The sequence below is a fragment of the Daphnia pulex genome, chromosome 11 (assembly GCF_021134715.1).
Source record: "Daphnia pulex isolate KAP4 chromosome 11, ASM2113471v1".
Taxonomy (NCBI): Eukaryota; Metazoa; Arthropoda; class Branchiopoda; order Diplostraca; family Daphniidae; genus Daphnia; species Daphnia pulex.
Genome location: NC_060027.1, coordinates 4,011,804 through 4,026,510, shown reverse-complemented (window position 1 = coordinate 4,026,510; position 14,707 = coordinate 4,011,804). Strand labels below are relative to the sequence as shown.

The window sequence follows — 14,707 nt, the reverse complement described above, 5'->3', positions numbered from 1 at the left end:
ATATACCCAATTTAGAAGTAAAAATACTACTACGATTCACTTCTTGGTGCAAAACACGCGACGCACACCCGCGAAAAAATTTTCGCACATTATTCACCATTCGTAATAACTTTTTCTGCTAATCGAAAGTCAAAAACTGAAACCAGAGATGGAGAGCCATTTCGAGTGGTGAGAACAGGATGACTTAAAGGACTTAAAGGACTTAAATACTTAAAGATACCAGTCAGGTTTTGATGCATTTATCCGTTAAATGCGAACACATTGAGAAACGGGTGTAAAAACAGAGCTCTTACAGCATCACGAGCGACGTTCAAATAGGCTTCATGCAAGGATTGCTTGGAATCGGCGTAGTTGATAGTAAAACAATGTACTAATGTTATTATGATTCGATTGGATTGGGACTTACGTGGAACATGGTGGAGACGGCGGCGATACGGATCTCGGTGGTCTCAGTGGCATTGAGGATCAGGCGGAGAACAGCAGAAAGGAACTTGTTGCGGTTAACTGCGGCGATGGGCTGCAGAGAGAAGATGACGTGGGGGCAGACGGCGTGAGGAACGGAGCCGCTCCGACGTGAGGAATAAGACGCCCAATGGCAGGGATAAAGTTGGTGTTGGGCGGAGTGCTCAAGACAACGATCATCTCGGGGTGGGTCTTTGCCAGTTCGCAGTTTCTTGCCACCGCAGCTGACGCCAACCAAATGACTGAAAGCAAAAACATTTAGAGAAATATAAATGACAAAACGTGAATTGTTAAAATCCTACTTGGTCTTGATGCTGGGGCTCTCCTTCAGGAGATCCTCCCGGGACAGTTTATCAGTTGGTATGAGCAAGTAATAGGGGAGGAAAGAAACCATACGATGATCTTGCGAGGATGCAAAAAATTGCGTTCGACTTACACTGGCCGAGATATTTGATTCTCTCCGGGATTTCTTTTTCAATTGATACACTTAAGAGTAAGCAAAACCTGGAAGAAAAATGGATAAAGACATGGAAGATATAAGATTCCACAACACTCTCAGCCTCCAGCTATAATGAACTTCCGGATATAGATCAAACCAAATTCCTGCTCCCTGCTTTCAAATCTCTCTTCATGTTGGTTGATCCCCAAATCTGTCACTACTATTTCCAAGTCTGGCTGTATAACATACACATTTACCAACGTCACAATCTAACCAAACAAAATCTAACTCTTACTCAACACATCTAATAACACTAATGCAATGTAGAATTTAAGATAGAATAAACATGAGATAAGCCAGATCAATTACGTACCGTTGGACGAGTCTGAACAATCTTGTATACGCCGTTGTACTTTGATTACCGCTGTAATAGACCGATATGAGAGATGGCGAACCTGGAATGGAAAAATTTTGGCATTTAATAAAAATAGGGAATAAATTTAAGCCATAAGTAGTTCCAATGGAATTTTACCCGGTAGAATATCTGTTGTCCCTTCCGGCAAGAATATAGCGTCCGAATTTCGGTTAATTGTGTCGGTTAATTGTGGGGATGTTGGAGTCCAATGCTTTGCATGCGTTCAAACAAATAATGGCAAATTAGTGACACTAAACGGGCGAATTAAGTTCATGATCCGTGTCTGACCATTTCGGCAGCTGTATTAAACTGGAGATCACTTTTAAAGATAGGGCAGCTGTTGCTGCTTCTTCTTCACTTACGTATATTGGTTCAAAGGGCATCAGATTGACGATTACTTCAATATGGGCGGCCAACCCAAGCATTTGGCATCATCCATCTTTTATTTCTTTTTTGTGTAGTCTCTCAAGTATTGATTCCCCACCTGGTCTATGATTTGAAATCAAACTTAAGTTATCATGAAATTTTGAATGTGATGGCTGGTTAGTGGTTATCTTCTTCTTGGTTTACCTCAATTACTGACATCAACGCCTTGAGCCCTTGATGATTATAGTCATGATTGAACGCCTGGATATTATCGAGTCGTCTTTCCTGATTTTTACTCAGCTTACCAACGTGGTTGTTGGTATTACTTGCGCCGAAGTAGTTTTCAACTTTGTAAAAGACTTCTCGAAGTGCTGCTTGTCATCGTACTGCTGGTTGTAGAAAGGGTGCCCGACGTGGAACCAACACTGATTGCGAGACAAACAATTAAAAACAAATATTTGACCAAGTCTGATAAATAAAGTAAGCCGTAACAACATGTAAAATTGGAATCTTGATCTAATAAATATTTCAATCAATTTTATCTCAAATTTTATACTATTTTCTTTAAGTCTTAATCGTCTTAATTTAAAAAATAAAAATTATTTAGCGAAATTTAAAAATGTGTTAAATAAATTAAACTTAAAATCCAAACGTGATTGATCAATTGGAAGGGCTTGCCTGCAGCTTGAATCTTGATGTAGCTTCTATTCAGCAGCTATCTTTTGTCACGTCAAAATGAGTTTCTAGGTCAGCAAACAATCAAAACTATGTTTGTTTCAACTCCTAAACAGAAAAGAAATCAAATTTTAATAGAAAAATACGGCAAAATAGAAATCTGCGTTGGAAAAAATAGTTTGCATGTGCAAAGTTTTGAACCACTGACATGATTCAAGTAAGGTGAAGACGTATCTCGCATCTTTTATTCAAAACAAAAGAAATTATTGAAAATATTAACAAAACGTTATCGGATGGGTCTGTTGAGGAATAGTCTGCATGCAACGGTTCAGGCTTTGATGAGGACCTATAACCCCTAGCTAGCCTATACCTTAACCTAACACCCTATCCTAAACTAACAGCAGCAGCCGACCTCTCCCAAAGCCGTGACCGTGAGTTCCGAACCAGTATCTGCCACCCTGGCGACCAGATCCGACAACGTAGGCGCCGACGCCTTAACCATTAGGCTATCGGCGCCCAAAGTTATCTTATTTTTGAAGCTAGTATTTTTAAAAACTTTATCTCAATCATACTATTTTACTTAAGCCTTCATTTAAAAAATCGAAATTATTCAACGAATTTTAAAAATGCGCCAAATAAATTAAACTTGAAATTACGACGAACTTGATTAATTAATTGGAATTGTGCTATTGCGCGATTAGGGCTATTGGGTAGCTTCAGCAACTATCTTCTCTCGCACCATAATGAGTTTCTACGTTACGAAACAATTACAACAACGTTTTTTCGAATCTTAAACAGGAAAGAAATCTAAAATAAATTGCAAAATAGAAATCTGAGTTAAAATTTTTTTTTTCATATTTTAAGTTTTGAACCGCTGACTTTGATTGTTATATGACGACGTATCCCGCATTTGTCGTCTTTTATTCAAAACAAAAGGAAACATTGAAAATTTTAACAAAACGTTGTCGGATTTGGTCTAAGTATGGAACAATCTGCATACAACGGATCGGGTTTCTTATGCCGAAGGTTGCCAAGTAGCAGCTCCAACCCACTTTTAACTTTCAACCCCCCCTGAAGCCTTCGCACCGTGAGTTCCAACCAGTAACAGCCACCCTGGCGACCAAATCAAAGAACGCCGACGCCGATGCCTTATCCACTAACCCATCGGCGTCTATACTGCTACTAATATTTTTAAGCTAGTCTTTCTTTCTTTCAATTTTATCTCAATTATACAACTTTCCCCCAAGCCTTGATTTGAAAAACGAAATTATTTTACGCATTTTTATAATGTGCTGATTAAGTTAAAAACTTAAAATCCATAATGAGCGTGATTGATTAATTAATTGGAAGGGCTTGTGTCGTGTGTACTGTGTAGCTTGGTGTAGCTATCTTTTCTCGCGTCAAAATGAGTTTCTACTTTCTGAAACAATTACAACATAATGTTTTTCATATCCTAAGCGGAAAAGTAATCGATTTAAACAGCAAAATGGAAATCTGTGTTGGAAAAAAGTTTTGCATGTGCAAAGTTTTGAACCACTGACATGATTCTTAGGTGACGACGCATCCCATATTTGCCGTCTTTATTCAAAACGAAAGGAAATATTGAAAATTCTAACAAAACGTTATCGAATTGGGTCTGAGGAACAATCTGCATGCAACGGATCGAGTTTCTTATGCCGAAGGTTGCCAAGTAGCAGTTCGATCCCGCTTTTAACCGCCAACCCCCCCTGAAGCCGTCACCGTGAGTTCCAACCAGTATCAGCCACCCTGGCGACCAGATCCTGATAAACGCCGACGCCGATGCCTTATCCACTAACCCATCGGCGTCTGTAAGTACCTAATTTTTTAAGCTAGTGCTTTTTATCAATTTGATCTCATTTACACTAAAACACAATTCCTTTCAACTTAGTTCTTTTACACATTTTATAATTGAAAACTAATCAGATAATAACTAATATGAAAATACAATAAAAGAAAGTCTACCTGTTTGTTTTCGACATCGCAGAATAACATATAACCGAGCCACTCTGAACCTTTTTTTATTTTTGAACTAAATCTAACACTCCATCCAAGCTACTTCTCAACAAGTAAATGCTTGGTTAGCTTTAAAATATACCCAATTTAGAAGTAAAAATACTACTACGATTCACTTCTTGGTGCAAAACACGCGACGCACACCCGCGAAAAAATTTTCGCACATTATTCACCATTCGTAATAACTTTTTCTGCTAATCGAAAGTCAAAAACTGAAACCAGAGATGGAGAGCCATTTCGAGTGGTGAGAACAGGATGACTTAAAGGACTTAAAGGACTTAAATACTTAAAGATACCAGTCAGGTTTTGATGCATTTATCCGTTAAATGCGAACACATTGAGAAACGGGTGTAAAAACAGAGCTCTTACAGCATCACGAGCGACGTTCAAATAGGCTTCATGCAAGGATTGCTTGGAATCGGCGTAGTTGATAGTAAAACAATGTACTAATGTTATTATGATTCGATTGGATTGGGACTTACGTGGAACATGGTGGAGACGGCGGCGATACGGATCTCGGTGGTCTCAGTGGCATTGAGGATCAGGCGGAGAACAGCAGAAAGGAACTTGTTGCGGTTAACTGCGGCGATGGGCTGCAGAGTGCAGAGAGAAAATGACGTGGGGGCTCCTACGTGAGGAATTACTTGCGCCCAGGTAGTTTTAGACTTCGTTGACTCTTCGAGTGACTTCGTGACTTTTCAAAGTGCTGCTGGTCATCGGGCTGGTTGTAGAAAGGGTATCTGACGTAATACCAATACTGATTGTGAGACAAACAAATAAAACAAAATATTTGACCAGGTCTGATGAATAAGGTAAGCTCAAACAACTTGTAAAATTGGAATTTTGATCTAATAAATATTTCAAGCTTTTCGTAAATAGACTTCTTAAAAATTCTTTTCTTCGTGAAATTCCTTTTTAAATTCTGTTTTGAAAGGAGAAAGAAAAGGTTTCAAAAGTTCTATTTAATAAACTGAACTACCAACGATTGTGCACAACTTCTCTTACATGGAATAATTACATTGCGGTCTCATTGCTGTGTGCTTTCTTATTGCCTGTTGAAGTATTGGTCATCTTTTAGTAGGAGGATGGGTAAATTATAGAGATGACGTTCAGATCTACAAAAAAAAGCCAAACTTTACAGTATAGCAATAAGAAAATAACATGACAGTAAATGCAGTAAATTAGTGTGACTCCTGAGATTGAATAAAACTGAGCTACTGAAGTATGCAGTATTTTGTTCGAGAACTGACCAAGTATTACCAAAATTACATTTTCATGGAGCAGTGGAAGTGGATATGCATGGAAATCATCTAAATCTGCCACAGCTGTTTGGGAATAGAGGTAGTAGCTAACGTTGCAAGTTTCTCATTAAATAAGATCCAACACAAAAACTGTTTTCTCAAAATTTTTTGATGCACTTTGTGCCCCCCCCTAAACCAACATATTATGATTAACGTAGAAAACAAATTGAGTTTTTTTATCTTCCCTACTTTACAGTTTATACAGCATAAATAACAAATGTTCCATAGGACAGAATCCATATGAAGAGTAAAGTAAAGCAACCTCAATTTCTCGTCTTTCCGACTGAACCTGTCCACCGTCTAAGCGTCTATGAAGGCCACGCGGGAAACAGACGACAAAGAATGCAATCAAAATTGCATGTTTCGAAATTCGAATGCATGATTCAATAAAATAAATTTATTTACTAGCTTTCTCATAAAGAATAAGTAAAAATTAAACAAAAATTTTAAGAAGTAAAATAAAAATGATTAATAAATAATAAAATATAACCATTTGTGTAAACCATGGCAACGTAGATAGCTGACATTCTCTTATCCACCGCTAGATGTAGTACGAGCTCGTAAGAATAAAGGACCACCATTTTCAAAAGAATTCATTTACCGTTTCCTAGTAAATCGCTTAGTAGATGTTGTTGACAACATAAAAAAGGACACAAATCCTTTTGAAAAGCGGGGAACAATAGGACAGTGACCAATAGCTGTTGCTGTTGGCAGCAAATTTCATTGGCCCTTGTCTCAACTTTCCTTACACAGTTATTCCGATCTAAATCCCTTTGACTCGAGCATCCACAGCAGTTACAACCTATACCGTTTTACTCTCGTCTTCCCCAACTTTTTGTGGCGTCGTAAAACAATCCAGCCGACTAACTTAAATCAGCCGGTTATCACAAGCTACCGCCATTTCCCATCCAGCCCTATATAAACGTGCGCTAGCCCATTATCCAACCGATAACACATTGTCCCCCTCCCCATCCAACATTCAAAAGCTTCAAACAACAATTTTCAATCTCATCCTCTAACCAAAAACCGGAACCCATTCTAATGTATATAATACACAAAAGCTTCAAAACTTCCCCCTCGAGTCAATCTATACCTATATACTCAATCAACCCTGTCGTGTATTATATAGTTGACGCAATCGCAACACGATCGCGTCAACAAAACCTCCGAATTTTTCTATACACACGTGCAGAGTAATACCTTCTTTTTTTAAAACTCTGTCCCCTTTTACCCGCCAGCCCAAAAGAACTGTAGGCCAATCCGGTTCAGTTTACACAGGACGTGCCGTATCGTCAAACAAACCCAAGCAGCGCAATCTTGACCAAAGCCCTATATACGAGAGAAGTTGGCATGTTATACCTTTTTTCTTCAAAGGTGAACTGTATGACTTTTGCGTGCGGAAGAAGAAGAATATACAACAGTCGATTCTCACGTCTGATTTGCGCAGACCCATTCAACCGAATGATGTCAGACTTAAGACGACTATAATATGTTCCGCGTCTTAAAAGTCCCCGAGACGGTGAAAAATAATTGCTTAGACATGTACACATACTTTTTTCCCGCGTCTAAAATATTCTAATCTTGTATATACATCCAGTTGAGTCAAGATTAAAAGCGAGGGCTTCGGCCATTTCTTATTGTGTTTTCGCGTTCTTATAGTTTTATAGGTTTCACGCCTTTGTAGATCCTATGATAATATTCAGTTGCACGCGATGGGTCCAACAATCCGAACGCATCGGAACGTTGACAAACTTCAACGTCATTCCCTCGTTGTTATTGGCTCTCTTGAAGCCTATTAAAAGTTGCTGGCCAACTCGAAATGTATGTTGATACATTTTCTTATATAGGTTAAAAACCTTTTTCTTTTTTTACTGATTTATTATATAGGTGAAATATAGTACTATATTCCGGCTGAAGAGGTAGAGAGGAGATTAATACTACGGAATTATACATCTCTTATATCTAATAATAAAAATGGGATCAAGACCATCTGCCGTTAGGCTCCACATCTCCCGCGAAGTTTCAGCAGCGCAGCAGCAATCAGCTTAACAGCAGGGTGTACATAAATATCCTTCCCTTACGGTCCGTCCAATCCATTTATATGAGCAGCAGCAGCGGATCATCACGAATGTACGTATACCTGTGTGATATGCCGGACCAGGAGATGACAGTGATGAAGAAAGGGAGGCAGCAGGCGAATCTGTTTCTCCTGATTGTCTAGACGACGACGACAGCAGTCGTGTGTGCTTGATGACGTCCAGCAGCAGCCCAGTAGGCTAAAAAAATAATAAAGATGCACTATTAGCCTATACATGCTGTGCTTCTAGCGGAGTATAGAGTTGTGCTGTGGGCCGCTCTCTCATCCGATAGATGGAGAGGCTTGTGAGTCTATATAGGTATATGGAAGGACTATAAGTAGACGAGGGAAAGAATTAGATTATAGTTTCTTTTTTTCTTGTATTTAGGCCTATTCTCTCTCTCTATCCGTCTTGTTTTTTCTTCTTTTGCCTCTTATATTATTGTAGACGATTCCTGGGAGAGATTCTGCATGGTTATTACGGGCACGAGACTTAATCATGTGGCTCGTCGGCGGTATAGATCTTCACGTGGGATATATATGTATCCCGCGCTCTCTTTTGCGCCTCCCCCCAAGAGATTGTTATAAAGGCGCTGGGAAATTGCGCGAGTTGTTATATAGTTATAGACAGAAATGATTCTATACACACACACACGCACGTGGGAAAAGTATAGACACATATAAAAACAACAAGCACAAGCTTCGTCTTATATCCTACGTGAAACATCATTCGACCGCGTCTGTTTTTCCTTATCCATCAGCGCGTGGTGGTGATCGATCCGCCGCGTGGAAATTTAGTGCCCGAGCTGCCGTCTGGTGGCGGTCGTTGCCACTCTCCAAGATATACATCTACACACGCCAGATATATCTGCACGATATATGCCCTGCATAAAGTGGCTGGCAACGCGCTCAAAAGAATAAGAAGAATGTCCGGATGTTGCACGTACTTCATCATAGATCTCACGGCTGTACATCGCCATATTATCTAATATCTAATGCTGCTAGTTGACTTTGGTGTGCTGCCTATATATGTATCCAGCCTCTTGGGCAAATTACATTAAAGAGCTTCTCTCTCTGCTGCTATATACGGCTGGACTTTTATCCGCTCGATTTGGTCGTCACAGTTCCCCCGTGGACGGCCGTTATATAGAGCCGACACGATATAACGGCCAGCAGCAGCAGCAGCACAGTCTCTTCTATACAACACAAATAAAGTGATGAGACTGCTGCTGCTGTGCTGGCCAATAATAATATCAAAGGTCTACTATTACAACTAGCCACTGCTACTGCTGTTGCTTATTACATTTCTAAATGAAATTCATACACGGGTGGATGCCCATCAGTTTTTAGGGCGTGACCAGACCAAACGAATCCTATAACACAGCACACACACACACACGGTTATTCAGCTTTTGCGAGCTATTATTATGTATATATATGTTGGAGGAGGAGAGACCGGAGATTGTGTTTGATCGGGTCGGATGCTGTGCCAAAATGCTGTGGACGGCGCTCTCGCCCGGTCAGAGTGTGTGTACATAAGAAGGGGCCAGCCAATCTCTCTCAAATATATAGTATATATATAAAAGGAATGTTAGAGAAACTTACATGTGTGCGGTCGGCATTTGTGCGATTGGCAACAGCAGCAGCAGCGTGACGATGACAAATTGAATTTCGAAATTCCCGCTTCTTTTTTTTTAAACTTGTAAACTCCATACACGTATATTGATTGCAGCACAGAGGCTGTGCTGCTGAGATCCTCGAGTTCGAATCACGACGACGAAATAATATAAAATTCCCCTCCCTCTCTAATAAAAGTTAACTTGAATCGCCGTTGCTGGTTAAATATCCGCGCCTATAACCGCATTTTTCAACGCTCCACTTGACTTTTGTTCTGATGCTGCTCGTTACGTGTGTCGGAAACATTTAGCTCTCGTCCCGCGCTCGTCGCGGAATATTTAAACGCAATGACTCCTCTTATATTCTGATGTGCTGCCGAGAGAGTTTCCGCCGTTTTACCCCGTTTGTTCTATATTCTCTTTTTCCCGCAACCTTACATAATACATGTGCTGGCGGGAGAGAGAGAGAGAGAAAAAGAAAGAAAAAATCTTTAATGACGCTGAAAAAATTCACCCATCTATAACAAAGAAGGAAAGAAAGAAAAGGGGATGAAAAATGTGTTAGAGAGAGAGGAGGACTTTGTAGTCTGTCCTATAGCCTAGACATGCTGATTTCTAAAAAGGAAACTATACACAGCATATCAGCTATATAGCAAAAAGGGGGTACATATCGATTTTTATATATTCGGGAGATTTTCTTTTTGTTCTTTTTCCTGATGTACTATATAGAGCAGCAGCAGGAGCTATAGCAGGCCCCGCGCGTTTTATATCGCATTTCCATCTTTGTGAAGTATTCACGGCGGACGCGGGAGAGAAAAAAAAGTTCGATTTGAGATTTTTTCTTCTTTTTCCCGCGCGCCGCGCTCGGCCGAGCTTTTATTTTCTTCTCATTTTTGCATATTGATTTAGATCCTCTCCCCATCGTCGTTGATTTCTTTCTTTTTTCCTATATGGCGACGACAAGAGCAGGCACACGCCAATAATAGACTGGATGTGCTGTTGTCTAATAAAAGAAAGACAACTGATGTATAATAGGCGAAGAAGAGAAAGAAAAAGTCGGACGACGCGGTGACAATGACGCGCCCTTGTTAGACGCCGATGCGCTAAACTCTTTTAAGCCGATTGTTTTCTCTCTCTATATGTATCGTATAGTAGAGAAGCGAAGCCATCAGAGCAGCTAGCCTCTCTTCTTTTCATTTCGTCTGCATGCTGCTGCAACTGTTTTATTTCCCATTGTATTATTAAGAGTTCCATATATTATAACTGCTCCTGATGTCGTCGTTTCGTCCAAATCTTATCTAAACAGCAGAGGGTTTCCCGCGTGCTTGTATTCGACATATATAACTAGTTGTTATACACCATCAAAGGGACAGTGTTTTGTTTTTTAACGTTCGCCAATCGCATTACTGCTGGTCAAACTCTCCCCCCGCCCGCGCCATTGTTTTAACGCGCAGCACTTATAAAAAAGTGAAGGAATTCGTGATTGAAAATCCCGCGTGTGCGCACCCGCACCAAACGGGAAATAACAACAAAATAGAAGAAGAAAGAATGTACAGCAGTCAACAAAGCAACAACACAAATATAAATACATAAGAGAGACCTTTTGCAAACAAGAAATGTCGTGTTGAAAATGTATAGAAGGGTGGGAGTAGAGCAGGAGGATATATAAGACATTTTGAAGAGAGGGGGTGAGGGCGGGGAGATGTAATATAACCGCGGCGACCTAAACGAAGCGTGAAACCAACGACAGTATATGTATAGCAGTAGCACTTGTGATTTAACATTTGGCTTGTGTACAACAAGCAAAGGCATATCAGCCACTCTGCATATCTATTTGCCTGTGCATATCCTATAGAATATCCCGCCCACTGCTTATACACACATTATCGATTGGAGAGGCTATATAGGCTATAATATTGCCCGCGTGTGCGTGTATTATAGACATGTCAAAAGTTTTCGGCAGTAGCAGCAGCAGCTCGTTTTCAATCAACAGAAACGGGCGTAGGCCTATTTAATAGAGAAGTTGCGAATGCATAAATAATCACATCGATGTGCAAACACTCGACTGATTGTCGCCGAAATGAATCACAAGATTTGACTGCGTATAATATGCGTGTGTGTCATTATTATACTACACAACATGTGCATCAGATGCAGGAGGAGGAGGGGGGAGTTATAACAAAGGTCTAATTACTCGCGGGTTATTGTATATTAGACGAGAGCATCAGCCAGCAACTTCTGACAAAAGTTTTGAGGTTTCAATTATAAAATTGCAAGAATTCCCAAAGTCGCTTTGTGCTGTGCTGCTCTGCTGCATGTGTGCTGTATAAAGTGTATAGGTATAGATCTTTGTCACCTATTGTCGAGGGGTTCTATTATACATGTACGTATTATTATGCGTTAATTGAAGTCGACATTCGTTAACGATATACTGTATATAGATCTAAAAATAATAACGGAGTCATTATGCGTCATTATGAAGATGACGCTCTAATGGCCTGCTATTTAAACGACAATTGATCTGATGATATGAGGTTTGTTCAACTATAGAATTGATTTCAACATTATTAGCATATTATTGAGCGCAACTGTTTTTTTTTCTCTTTTTCTATATGCTGGGCGGGAAATTCAATTATTAATTAAATATTCCTGGAATAAGGCCTATATATATATTTGCTCTGCCTCTGCTGCTGCTGGGTATAAGTTGCCATCGCACGAGCTCATATCATTTGCACAGCATGATGCTACAAATTGTTAACAAAGTCGCGCAACAATGCCGACTGCTGCTGCTGTGCACACGTGCGGTGCTGGAAGTTTCCACAGCACGGTTATGATGTGCGGGGGTTGGCAACTCCCCAGAATCCTCGTACACCCTAGCCAGAATCTTGTCAGAATCTCAAGAATCCCTCCAGAATCCCCGGAATCTCATAGAATCTTCAGAATCTCGTAGAATCTTTAGAATCTCACAGAATCCCATAGAATCCCATAGAATCTCGTAGAATCTCCAGAATCTCACTAAATTTACCCCCTTTTTTAACTTTAAACTACCCCAAAACCGTCTAAAATTCAAGATATTTTGTGAATTTGGTCTTTGAAAAGCTCCAATTGTAAAAAATGCACTAGAAATACTGCAAAATGTAAAAATATGGGTTGCGCTAAATCTTTTTAAATTTTCCCTCCTTTTTCCCACCGAATGGTGGCGTACACATTTTTTCATCTGCTCATGAATGTAAGATGGGGTTGGAAAAATTTATGGTTAAAAAAACTTTATTGATAATATGCCAATAATTCCCAGCAATTAAAGTTAATTTTCCCCGTATATTTTATTTTAAAATTAATAATCTGGACTTTTAATTCAAACCTATCAAATTTCTAACTATCAGATTACTTCATTCTACTCGAAACTACAAAACCTATTGTAGCACCTTTTCCTATCAGTAAATTATCTTAAAGATAATACGATCTACATGTCTATAAGCTGTATAGAGCATGCCAAAACGGAGCTACGCCCACTACGTAACATAGTGCATATACTTCTGTACAGAAACTGGCCAAGGACTAGTGGCGCCCCTAGCGGAATTTTGGGGAAAACTTGATTCAGAATCTCGAGGAAATCTCGTAGAATCTCTCAGAATCTCTAGAATCTCTCGGAATCTCTGAGATTCTGAATCCTCGTACACCCAAATTTTGAGTTGCCAACCCCCGATGATGTGCTGCTTGAGTGTAGGCCTAATATTAGCCTATAACATTATTATTCGTCTCCCTATAGCTTGGCATGATTCAATGATTCGCATTCGTGAAGTCATTTTTTACAGATTTATTAGATTTCAAATAAGCGTTCAACCAACCCTGACATTATAGATGACTCTCTCACTAGCTAAATTTACATGTCTTGTGTATAGACTAACTTGCTGCCAACCATATTTCACTTTTGGAAGTCTTGCTCTGATGTATAGCTGATGCGCTGCTGCGGGTTTATTCATTTTTGATTGAAACAACATATATCGCTAATGGTCTATGAGATGTAGACCACGAAGAGGAGTTTATTATTGGGACCGACAAACTCATTAATCATCTCTCTCTTGTATTACGTCTGCTGGATGCTGCTGTGTTCTATACCATCCAGCAGGAGCCAATTTCAGCAGACTATATCTATCGATACGATATAGTCTAGAGTCTAAAGGGATGTAGGCTTATATCGGCTTTGTCATCCTTATTGTTCTTCTCTCGACGATATGCTGCGTGTGTCTACGCGGGGAGAGCAGTAGCATCTCGGCAGCCAACGCCCCAAATAACAGGATAGGACGTCTATATTGTGTGCTGTCATTTTTATATATATTTCTTACATTATCACTGTTAAAAAACTTCCCAACTATTTCGGGGTTAAACGCCCTAAATTCTCGGCAAATGAGATCTGGGGTTCCCAAACCCGAAATATTTGTATCGTATCGCAATACGAAACGTTCGGGGTTGTATAGAAGACGAATAAAAGATTCGACTTGAGCCAGGATCGAACCTTCAACCTTTGACTTGTTAGCTCAGCTCGCTAACCACTCGACCATTTGACTTATTGAATTGATTGATATTTATGAATTACATTTTGATTTCCTGTACGTAAGGACTTTGAAAGTTTTATAGTCTTTGTTAGCATAGAAAATAAGAGTTAGAGGGTAGCGGGCGTGTTTGTCAAAAATACTAGTACTTAGACTTAATATTATACGTTAGACTACTTAGTTTAGTTTTCAGAAATCGATATAATTTTTTAAGGAAAAGGATGCACGCTTGAAAATACTTCAAGTTGAAAATGTGATTGATTGATGTGATTGAAAAATTTTAAATGCACTTGAAATAATTCTATCGCTGCTGCATAGTTTAGAGAAAAGCTGAACTTGTCATTATTTCTCTGCCGGTTGCCGACTGGATTGCTTTGCTAATCATGACTAAAATCTATGTCCCAAGCAGGCCTATGCACTACCTAAATGTCTGGCCATGCCCAAAAATTTGGGGGTAGTTTTCCCCAAATATTTGTAGTTAAATTTGAAAAAATGAAAGTGGTACGTAAAACCCCAGAATTTTCGAAAAAAGTCAAAATTTCGTGCATTTACAAATTTTTGGTGGTTGGCAACCCCCCAAAATTGGTACCCTTTTTAACAGTGATATATTTTCTGTTTCTTTCTTTTATAATTTTTCTTATTTTTTTATCATCAGCTGGCCCTTGCGATTCGTTAGGAACGGAAACCGACATGATGGACGATTTCGCGGCCGATCTATCGCGAGACCTCTCTGATGGTATAATAGCGATTGCTGCTGCTGCTGTGCTGC

General features: G+C 39.6%; 1 protein-coding gene across 10 annotated transcripts in view; it reads right to left on the bottom strand.

Annotated features, from left to right (window-relative positions):
- Window positions 1-6,001, bottom strand: part of LOC124208296 (aminopeptidase N-like) — a 97,517-nt gene extending 91,516 nt beyond the window's left edge. For 3 of the 10 annotated variants that reach the window (XR_006880399.1, XR_006880403.1, XR_006880393.1), the window contains exons 1-9: window positions 5,652-6,001; window positions 5,397-5,506; window positions 4,874-5,148; window positions 1,887-2,107; window positions 1,679-1,805; window positions 1,434-1,527; window positions 1,275-1,356; window positions 765-966; window positions 407-704 (exon numbers count right to left, since the gene is read on the bottom strand). The gene's annotated coding sequence lies outside the window, so the exon portion shown is untranslated. Of the gene's footprint in view, window positions 1-406; window positions 705-764; window positions 1,357-1,433; window positions 1,806-1,886; window positions 2,108-4,873; window positions 5,149-5,396; window positions 5,507-5,641 lie in introns of those variants that run through there. The other 7 variants (XR_006880398.1, XR_006880395.1, XR_006880392.1 and 4 more) reach the window with 7 other exon arrangements.
- Between the last annotated feature and the right edge of the window lie 8,706 nt (window positions 6,002-14,707).